The sequence below is a fragment of the Onychostoma macrolepis genome, chromosome 04, assembly GCF_012432095.1.
Source record: "Onychostoma macrolepis isolate SWU-2019 chromosome 04, ASM1243209v1, whole genome shotgun sequence".
Taxonomy (NCBI): domain Eukaryota; kingdom Metazoa; phylum Chordata; class Actinopteri; order Cypriniformes; family Cyprinidae; genus Onychostoma; species Onychostoma macrolepis.
In genome coordinates this window covers 33,863,609-33,872,888 of record NC_081158.1, presented here as the reverse complement: position 1 = coordinate 33,872,888, position 9,280 = coordinate 33,863,609, and positions in this window count along the sequence as shown.

Sequence of the window (9,280 nt, the reverse complement as noted above, 5' to 3'; positions counted from 1 at the left end):
CATATCTATTAGTTAAAGTGTCAAATTTTAGTGTCTTGTCTGAATTATTACAATAAACATTACCAGTGGTATTAAATGCCACATAGTCCAAAACTTTAATTGAATATGTGCTCATAAAATGTCAAAACTCCTTAATACTTTAAAAAAGTGAATACCAATGCAGAGCAGAGCATCATGGGAGGCTCACGCTGAGTGATGGATGCTCGGCTCTGAAGATGTTTGCTGCGTCTTCTCTGACTCTGAGGCAAACTTCACCAGTGATCTCATAAAGTCATCCGTTAATTCAACACGATTCCTCCTCCTCTGTCCGCGCTTTGACTGGCTCTTCCAAACACACCCTTTCTGCTCTCAGGACCTCAGTGTCTGTCACCTGGCAACCGTCCTGTTGCTTGGATACAACATGCCTCTCCTTATTTCCTCAGGATCAGAAGTGATGCGCGCGAGTGACGCTGGCTGCACACGTCAGGAAACATGCCAGAAAACACACGCAAACCTCGATGTTCTTCCTACAACCTATCAATCGTGCTCTCCGACGGGTTACTCGGAGTTGCACATCAAAGTTTGGCCCGTAACTCATTTCTAGTTTCATGCCAGCCACTTTTGCATGAGCAAAACGTGACTCAAACATCTGCTTCAGAACATGTATGAATATTTCTGAACTCAGAATCTATAAAATAGATGGTCGTTCCAGCTCTAAAATCTGATAACTTTTTCAACATGTTGCAGCCTCCTCTTACTCTAAACGCTGATCTTGATTTTCCACAAATGTTCCAAAACAAAAAAAGCGAAAGATAAAATGTTTTAAGTATACCATTCAGCTCTATTATTATATTTGATTTATATTAAATAAAAAATTGAAAAGGCTGCAGACTGATGCCTTTATTTTGTCTGTGTTTTGAACATTTTATTTAATAAATATCGAAAAGGTTATAAAACGATCTCTTTTACGTGGAGTTTATTGACTTTTTAAAATCTTTCTTTCTTGAAAAATCCAGGCTTTTGTATGTCACTATATTTTGAGTCAAACTGATCATAATGTTAGTGATCTGAACCTTATCGTCCTAAATCGTAGACTTTGGCAAGCAACGTCAGACGATGAAATAAACAAAAAGCAATGCAGTAATTTCACCCAGAACACACTAGCAACTAAATATCAATGTTCTGGCAACCACTCAAAAAACCCTTTTGGCAACTTTTTGGTGTTTCTGATTCGTTTTGTGCCTAAAACAGCCCTTAATTATGGTGCAATCACTGTAAGACAGCCTCACACTCTTCACGAGACGCTCACTCAGTGCTGTTGTAATGAAGCATCACGTGAGCTGATAATCTGAGATGTGTGATCTGTGATGAAAGCCTCTTCCTCTGCTCTCACTGATACACAGATCATCGTATACTCTCAAAGAAGTTTTGCTCGTGTGATGACAGATGGAAGCCCATTATAACGCCCGATTCAGTCTGCGAGCTCAGATCATTTGCATACAAATAGTGTTCCTCAACAGAGATGAATGAGAGTCCAGAGAGAGCAGACCTTCATGAAGGGTAAGAAGAGGAGGTCGAACACACACACACACACACACACACACACATATCTGACACATTGCAGCTTCATCGTCTGTGTTCAGTGTGTCAACAGTGTCAGTTTTATTTGCTCAGTTTTCAGTGAGCTGACTACCTAGATCACATTTTAAGGCTTCAGAGGAACATAACGAAAGACAGGAACTTATGTTGTCTTCTATTTTGGCCAAAGTCTAATGTATTCCTCGCAGAGAACATGATCCTAATTGAAAAGGTGATTGCAAAATAGCATAATTGTAATTGGAAAAAATCTAAAAATATAATAAAATGGACAATTTACCAACTAAATTCATTTAAAACACTTATTTATGGTGTCTTTGCTATTATTGCTCATACTTTGGGTTAGACATTTGAACAAATCTCGAATTAGGTTTTTATCATTAACTAAAACTTTTTGTTGTTGTTGGAATTTAGTTCAAATAAAAATAAAAAGATTAAAAAAAATGAACAAAATGAATATTAGAAATATTGCCTTGGCAACTAATTTATAAGTTTAAGTTGAAGCGCTAAAATTACTTATTAAAAATAAATAAAAACTAAAATGTGAACAAAGTAAAACTGAAATAAAAATAAATTAAATCTAATTAGTAATACTTTAAAAAAAAAAAGAATAAAAAGACAAGAGCACATAAAATGACAAAAAAATTAAACTGAAAACTAAAAAAATATGGTATTAAAATAAACTAAAATAACACTGATAATTGAAAAGGTTAACCAAAACGGCTTAATCAAAAGAAATACGTTGGTTAAAAAAAGAAATGTGGATGAAAATATTAAGAAGAGTAAAATCTAATTAAAAAAGGACTATTTACCAAAAAATATATTTTTTAGATTAAAATAAAAATTTTAAAAACACCTATTTATGGTGTCATTATTATTATTAGTGCTCATACTAGTAGGCCTACCATATTAATAAAAACTGTATTAGTTTATAAATAATACTAAAATAACACTAATTGCCGCAAGCTAATTAAAAAATGCTAGTCAAAATGGCTTAATTAAATAAAATATTGATTACTGACTAATAATTTATTTCATATTGAAAAGTACAGGTAAAAAGGTAATAAAAGTCTAATTATAAATGGACTATTTGCCAAATAAATAAAAGCATGAATTTAAACGATGCAACCCTCATTCACTGAGTCAAACTTGCAAATTTTGGCTTCTCAAGATTTGTGGATTATTGTGATGATTTTATCAGCTGTTTGGACTCTCGTTCTGACGGCACCCATTCACATCCATTGGTGAGCAAGTGATGTAATGCTACATTTCTCCAAATCTGATGAAGAAACAAACTCATCTACATCTTAAATGGTCTGAGGGTGAACAAATGTTCATTTCTGGGTGAACTATTCCTTTAAATGGCGGGAGGAAGCCCCGCTCACTCTTTGCTTTTCTGTTCTTTTAATAGCTTGCTATTTTTAGCCTGTGGAGGGAGCGAGGGGGTTTTCCTCCGTCGCTTATCAAGCGCGAGCAGACGCGTGATGGATTTCCGCCGGAGAGAAAACTCATTTGTGACATCACGCGTCCGGCTCTGTGTCTGTGTGATGCGCTTTTATCCCAAATTAAAATCTCTGAAGTGGTTTTGTTCTTCTGAGCCGAGCCGAGCCGAGGCGCTTCGAGTCTCCGGGCGGCTTACAGGCCGTCTGCATACTCCAAACTCCACTGGAGAAAAGTGGGATAATTAAAAGCCAACAGAAATGATAAATATGTGTTTCTTCAGAGCGTGTTTGGGGATTCAGCACACGTATGTGTTTAAACGCTCAAGCGCATCGCAGCAGCTCTATGGGAGATATATATGGTTCCTATGGCAACAGTGTGTTGAGATACCTTGAAGATGTTTGAAAGCGTTTCTGGAGGAAGCGGAACCCAAAAGCTGCTTGTTGCATTTCACAGTCAGTGCATAAACATACAAACATCTGTGATTTTCACATGATCTACATGATTTAACATCCATCTCATGCTCTTAAAGGAATAGTATGGCCAAAAATGACTTACTCACCCTCAGGCCATCCAAGATGTAGATGTGTTTGGAGAAATGTATCATTACATCACTTGCTCACCAATGGATGCTCTGCAGTGAATGGGTGCCGTCAGAATGAGAGTCCAAACAGCTGATAAAAACATCACAATAATCCACACCACTCCAGTCCATCAGTTAACTTCTTATGTTTTTCATAAACAAATCCATCATTGAGACGATTTTAACTTCAAACCGTTGCTTCCGGCTAAAATACAAGTCCATAATCCATAATAACGCACAGTATACACACAAATACAAAACAGCATCATGGTAACAATAAAATATGCAGCAAACATAAATTTAATGACATATGATGTAATATAAAACCCTAATGTACATAACTGATAAGAAAAAATGAAAAACAATGCAATGACCCATGGAAATCTGTCAATTTTTTTTGACTGTAAATTATAAGATGACTTGTTTTTACTTTTATAGTTTGATTTCCTCAAGCTATAAAAGTAACAATATTTTACGGTTAAAACACTAGTGTTATCATAGTTAACTAAAACTAAAACAAATGCCATAAAATTATATTATTAGAATTAATATTACTATTACAATTAATAATTACTAATTACTTGAAAAAATAAAATATTAAAAACTTTTGTAGTTGCCAAGGCAACATTTCTCATTTTAATTTAGTTTAACTTGATGCACTAAATTAACTGATACTGAAATAAAAACTACATATACATATTTAAAAGAAAAATAACTACTAAAATAATAGAAAAACAAATATTTTAAAAAAACTATAACTAAAATTAAAATGAGAATGTATAAAAATGTAAAAGAAAAAAAAAAAGAAAAATCCGAAATATAAATAAAAAGTATATTATCTTGATGTACTAAAATAACTAACTAAAACTGAAATAAAAATAATAAAATCTATATAGGCATATTAAAAAGAAAAATAACAATTAAAATGGTAAAAACAATTTTTTTACTAAAATTAAAATATAAAATCTATAAAAAAGAATTCAAAACGTTAATAAAAAGTATATTATTTTGATGTAATGATGAAATATAATGAATAAAAACATGTAGACATTTAAAAGAAAAATAACTATTAAAACGATAAAAACAAAAATGACTAAAACTAATATTAAAATGACAAAACAATAATAATAATTCAAAGGTATAATATTATCATAAAATTATAGGAAATCTCCCATTAGAGTAAGGGAACGTACTGTTAGACAACCAGCAGATTTTTACCGTAGCATTTTTACAATCTTTTTTTTTTTTAAGCGCAGCTGTAAAAGAACGAGTGATGCATACAGAGACTCTCTCTTTGGAAATCAGCTTCAGAGGGTCACTGGTGTGAACAGACACAAACACATCAGCGCTGGTCTGTTCGTGCTCCTCAGCGACTGACAGAGAGGATGAGGAGCGCACGAGCTCCGAGCAAAATCTGCCTCAAACGCTTCTGAATACTGAAGATTTGATCCCTGTGTGTGTGTGTGTGTGTGTGTGTGTGTGTGAGACTGGAATCCCCCTTTCATTTTTCAAATAAATTGCCCATAATCTGCACGGCTCGTGTGTTAAACATTAATTGGTTCATTAGTGAAACGCTTGTGAGCTGAAATGACAGATGAATTCTCTGTGATCTGTCTGTGAGCGTACAGTATGCTGCGCACGCGCCTCGAGAAACAGTTTGGAGCAAAATCATAGCATATACTGTATACTACACAGCACCAGTTTGGAAGCATTTATTTGATCAGAAATACAGTAAACAATTGTGTAATATTATTACAATTTAAAATAGCCGTTCTCTATACGAATATCTGTTCAAATGTAATTTATTTCTGTGATGCGCAGCTGTATTTTCAGCATCATTACTGCAGTCTTCAGTGTCACATGATCTTCAGAAATCACTCTAATATGCTGATTTGCTGCTCAAGAAACATTTCTGATTATTATCAGTGTTGAAAACAGTTGTGCTGCACAATATTTTTGTGAAAACTGTGATTCACTGCTATTCAAAAATAAACAAATAAATAAAAACTGACAATAAAGACATTTATAATGTTGCAAAAGATTTCTGTTTCAAATAAATGCTGATCTTTTGAACTTTCTATTCATCAAAGCATCCAGAAAGAATTATCATACTTTCCCCAAAAACATTAAGAATGCTAGATATTATAAAATAATTTCATTTTAATCACTTTAATAATTAATAAATGACTACTAAATGCTTATAATAATTATTAATATTAGGGAAAATAAAAATGTATGTAATTTTATTACTGTTCATCATAATAATGATTATTTATTAAAAAATATATTACTTACCACTTTATTCCAATTCTACTTCAATATTTGTTATTGCTCTCTTTCTTGTCATTATTTGTATTAATACTTGGCAATTAGCTTGTATTATTAAAAGAGTGTGTGTTACAGATATTATAATATTAATTCATATATTTTTAAAAACAACCCTAAAACTTTGTCACATACTCCATGAGTAATTCCTTTTGCGAGTCAAAGGTTATTTGTTCAGAAGAGTGTGATGGTTGTGTATTTTATTTGAATTTTCTCGCATGCCTGTCTGCTAGGTTTTTGTTATATATTTACTGTAAGCTCACTGTATTTTGTTTGTGGTAAACCAGCTGCAATGTTCCTGTAGATGATCTAATCATCATCAGCGAGTGAGCTAATGTTTGCAGAAGCGTCAGTCTGCAGGTTCCTCTGGAGTAACGCTGAGCTCTCCCACATTAAAAAGTCCTCAATATTGCAGAGCGCTCGCTCTCAGAGCAAGACGTGGAAAATCCAAAGTGACAAATTATGTAAAGTAACACACAGAGCTGTTTTTAGCTTTGACTGACTGCGTCACTATGGCAACCGGCCACTGTCATAGGCCTTGACTTATAGCTACGCAAAACGACGCGTTCATTGAGTTTTTAATGACACACACACATCTGAGTAACCTACTGTAAATCAGTTCAAACTTCACTTTACAGCTGTCAATAATGCTATATCATGTAAAGATACTATTCGGATTTACTTTGTAAATATATGGAAATGCAAAAATGTAAATTTACAAGTAAATTTATTTTCATTTAGATTTTCAATTAAAATATCAATATTAAAAAAAGAGTAACTAAGAGTATTTAATTAATTGTATTTTAGTACGAACCTCACTTTTCAAACATCAGTAATGCTATATAAAGTGTAGGTATATTGCCTATACTTCGTAAATATATGAAAGTATTTATTTTTTTTAATATATAAATTCATAAGTAAAAAATAGTTGATTTTGCTCTTTCAGATAAAATTTTATTTTTATTATTTATTTATTTATTGTTTTATTTTGTTGAATGTTCTGTGTTTTGTTGGGAAAATACTAATAAAAAATATTATCTAAATTTTAAAAATTACATATATATTGAATATACTGTACATATATATATATATATATTTTTTTCTTCCTTACTGGAAACTACATCAATCTGTTGCCATGAATTCTCGCCAAAATTGATCACATTTTTCATGTATAGCCTGTATGGAAATTCCCCAAAATTTGTTTTTATTTATAATCATTTTCGTTTTTCTATTAAAATATGCTATATATTTTGTTGGGGAATAATAATAATAATAATAATAATGCATGCTTGTTAAATATTTTGGCTAATCATGTGGTGCTTTTGGCTATCAATAAGAGTGCAGTATGCTGTTTAACACATTTTACCATGTTTAATTCCAATAAAATGCAATAAAAGTTGTGCTTAAATGTCTATTGAAATTTATGTATCAACGCTTACAAACAGCTTTATAAAAAATGGTTTTGGACGTGATATTGTTCAAAAAAACCACAGTATATAAATAAGATGAAGCTTTCCAGAATAAACTCATATCCTCACTTATTCAAGGTCAATAAACTTGATTATTCATTCAAAACACATGCATCTGTTTACCGATCAGCAGACTCTCAGACGACATGTGAATGACATCTTCTGCCTCTCAACACGTCTCATGCTCGAGGTTTACAACTCATACAGCTCCTTGTGTCCGAGCTTCTGGACAGCAATCAGTAACTCTCCCGTCAGTCATAGGAAGCTTTGAAATGCTCATATTTAAGCACTCGCTCATGATTAATCCATGAGGCACAAACACAACGGCACGAATACATTTTCAGCTGGAAGTCGACAAATGTTGCATAATAACGAGGGTTTGTGTTGAACGCTGTTCTCAGCGTGGAGAGCATTATTCAGCTGTAGTGCGCTGACCTTTAACCTCCGGAATAAATATTTACAGTCACCTCACGCAGACCTCCACACCTGCGCTTTCATCAAAACAACACTCATTTCTCATTCCATACGCATACAAGATAATGAACAGCACGGATGTACAACATGTGCACTGGAAAATAAACTCACAGCGAGCACCAGCTGATTTTCTATCAATATTCAACATATTTCAGCCTTTTGACAACATTCAGGATATATACTGTATCTTGATATTTACAGTATGGATTTGCTCTGAATGGTTTAAATGAATCATTTACTCTTGTTTCCTATCGCAGGAACATATACATGCAAATAAATGAACTAGGTACACCACTGAATCGTGTTCGCTGAAAATCACCAATATAACATACACTGAAGGAAATTGGTGTAGGATTTACTGTTAAACTATTTTTACTCCGAAATTACTAGTAAATTTCACTAACAATTATGAAGATACAGGAAGTAACATACTGAATTAAACGTGATTTTTTTTTAAAGACTAAAACAGTATTTTCTTGTAAAACATATTCCAAAAATAATGTTTTAATAATCCTATTTTTACAGAGTACATAGTAAAATATGTATGGAATGCCTGGCATTTAAAAAGGTAATTGCAACTTTTAATCTCACAATTCAGTTTATATTTCTTTTAGTTTATATCTCACAATTCAGAGAAAAGTCAGAATTGCGAGATAACATATCAGTCGTGAGATTAAATATCGCATGGCGGTAACAAAAAGTCAGAATTGCAAGATATAAACTCATAATTCCAAGAAAAAAAATTGTACATTGCGAGATGTAAACTCAGATGTCAACATTTTTGATCAGTGGCACAAGCAAAGAGTCCTAACACATGAATCGTCCATCAGTTTTTAAATGATTCACTGAATCGATTGAATGATTCACAGAATGAAGAAAGGTAAATCAGAGATGTTATTAAAATATTTCAATGCAAGTCATTTTGAACATACTAGCCATATAACAAGCACGTTTTACTATTAAAATAGTAATATTGACAATATTGCTTAATTTCAAGACTGCCTAAAAACAATTGCAAATATTTAATATTCATATAGTTTCCAGCGAATGAATAAACAATAATGGTGACATAGCTATGGTCTCATAAACAGCTCCGTTCGATCTCAATGCTGACAATGAGATGTGATCCTCGCTGATCCAGGACCAGTCTGATCCTCCAGAAACAAGTGCAAACGTGATTTTCTCACTGTATGTGAGACGATGACAGTACAGCAGGCAATGAGTCAATTAAAAACCAATTATCATCGATATATATGAGGATATGCAGGAGAACAGCATCAGGAGAAAACTCCCCAGTAAAATACACACATATTTCTGTCAATCTAAACCGCTGGAGAAACTCTATCTAGAGCTGGCAGTTCAGTGAGGTTTTCTCACGTCAGCTTCACGAAACAGGTGTTCCATCGGTTCCATC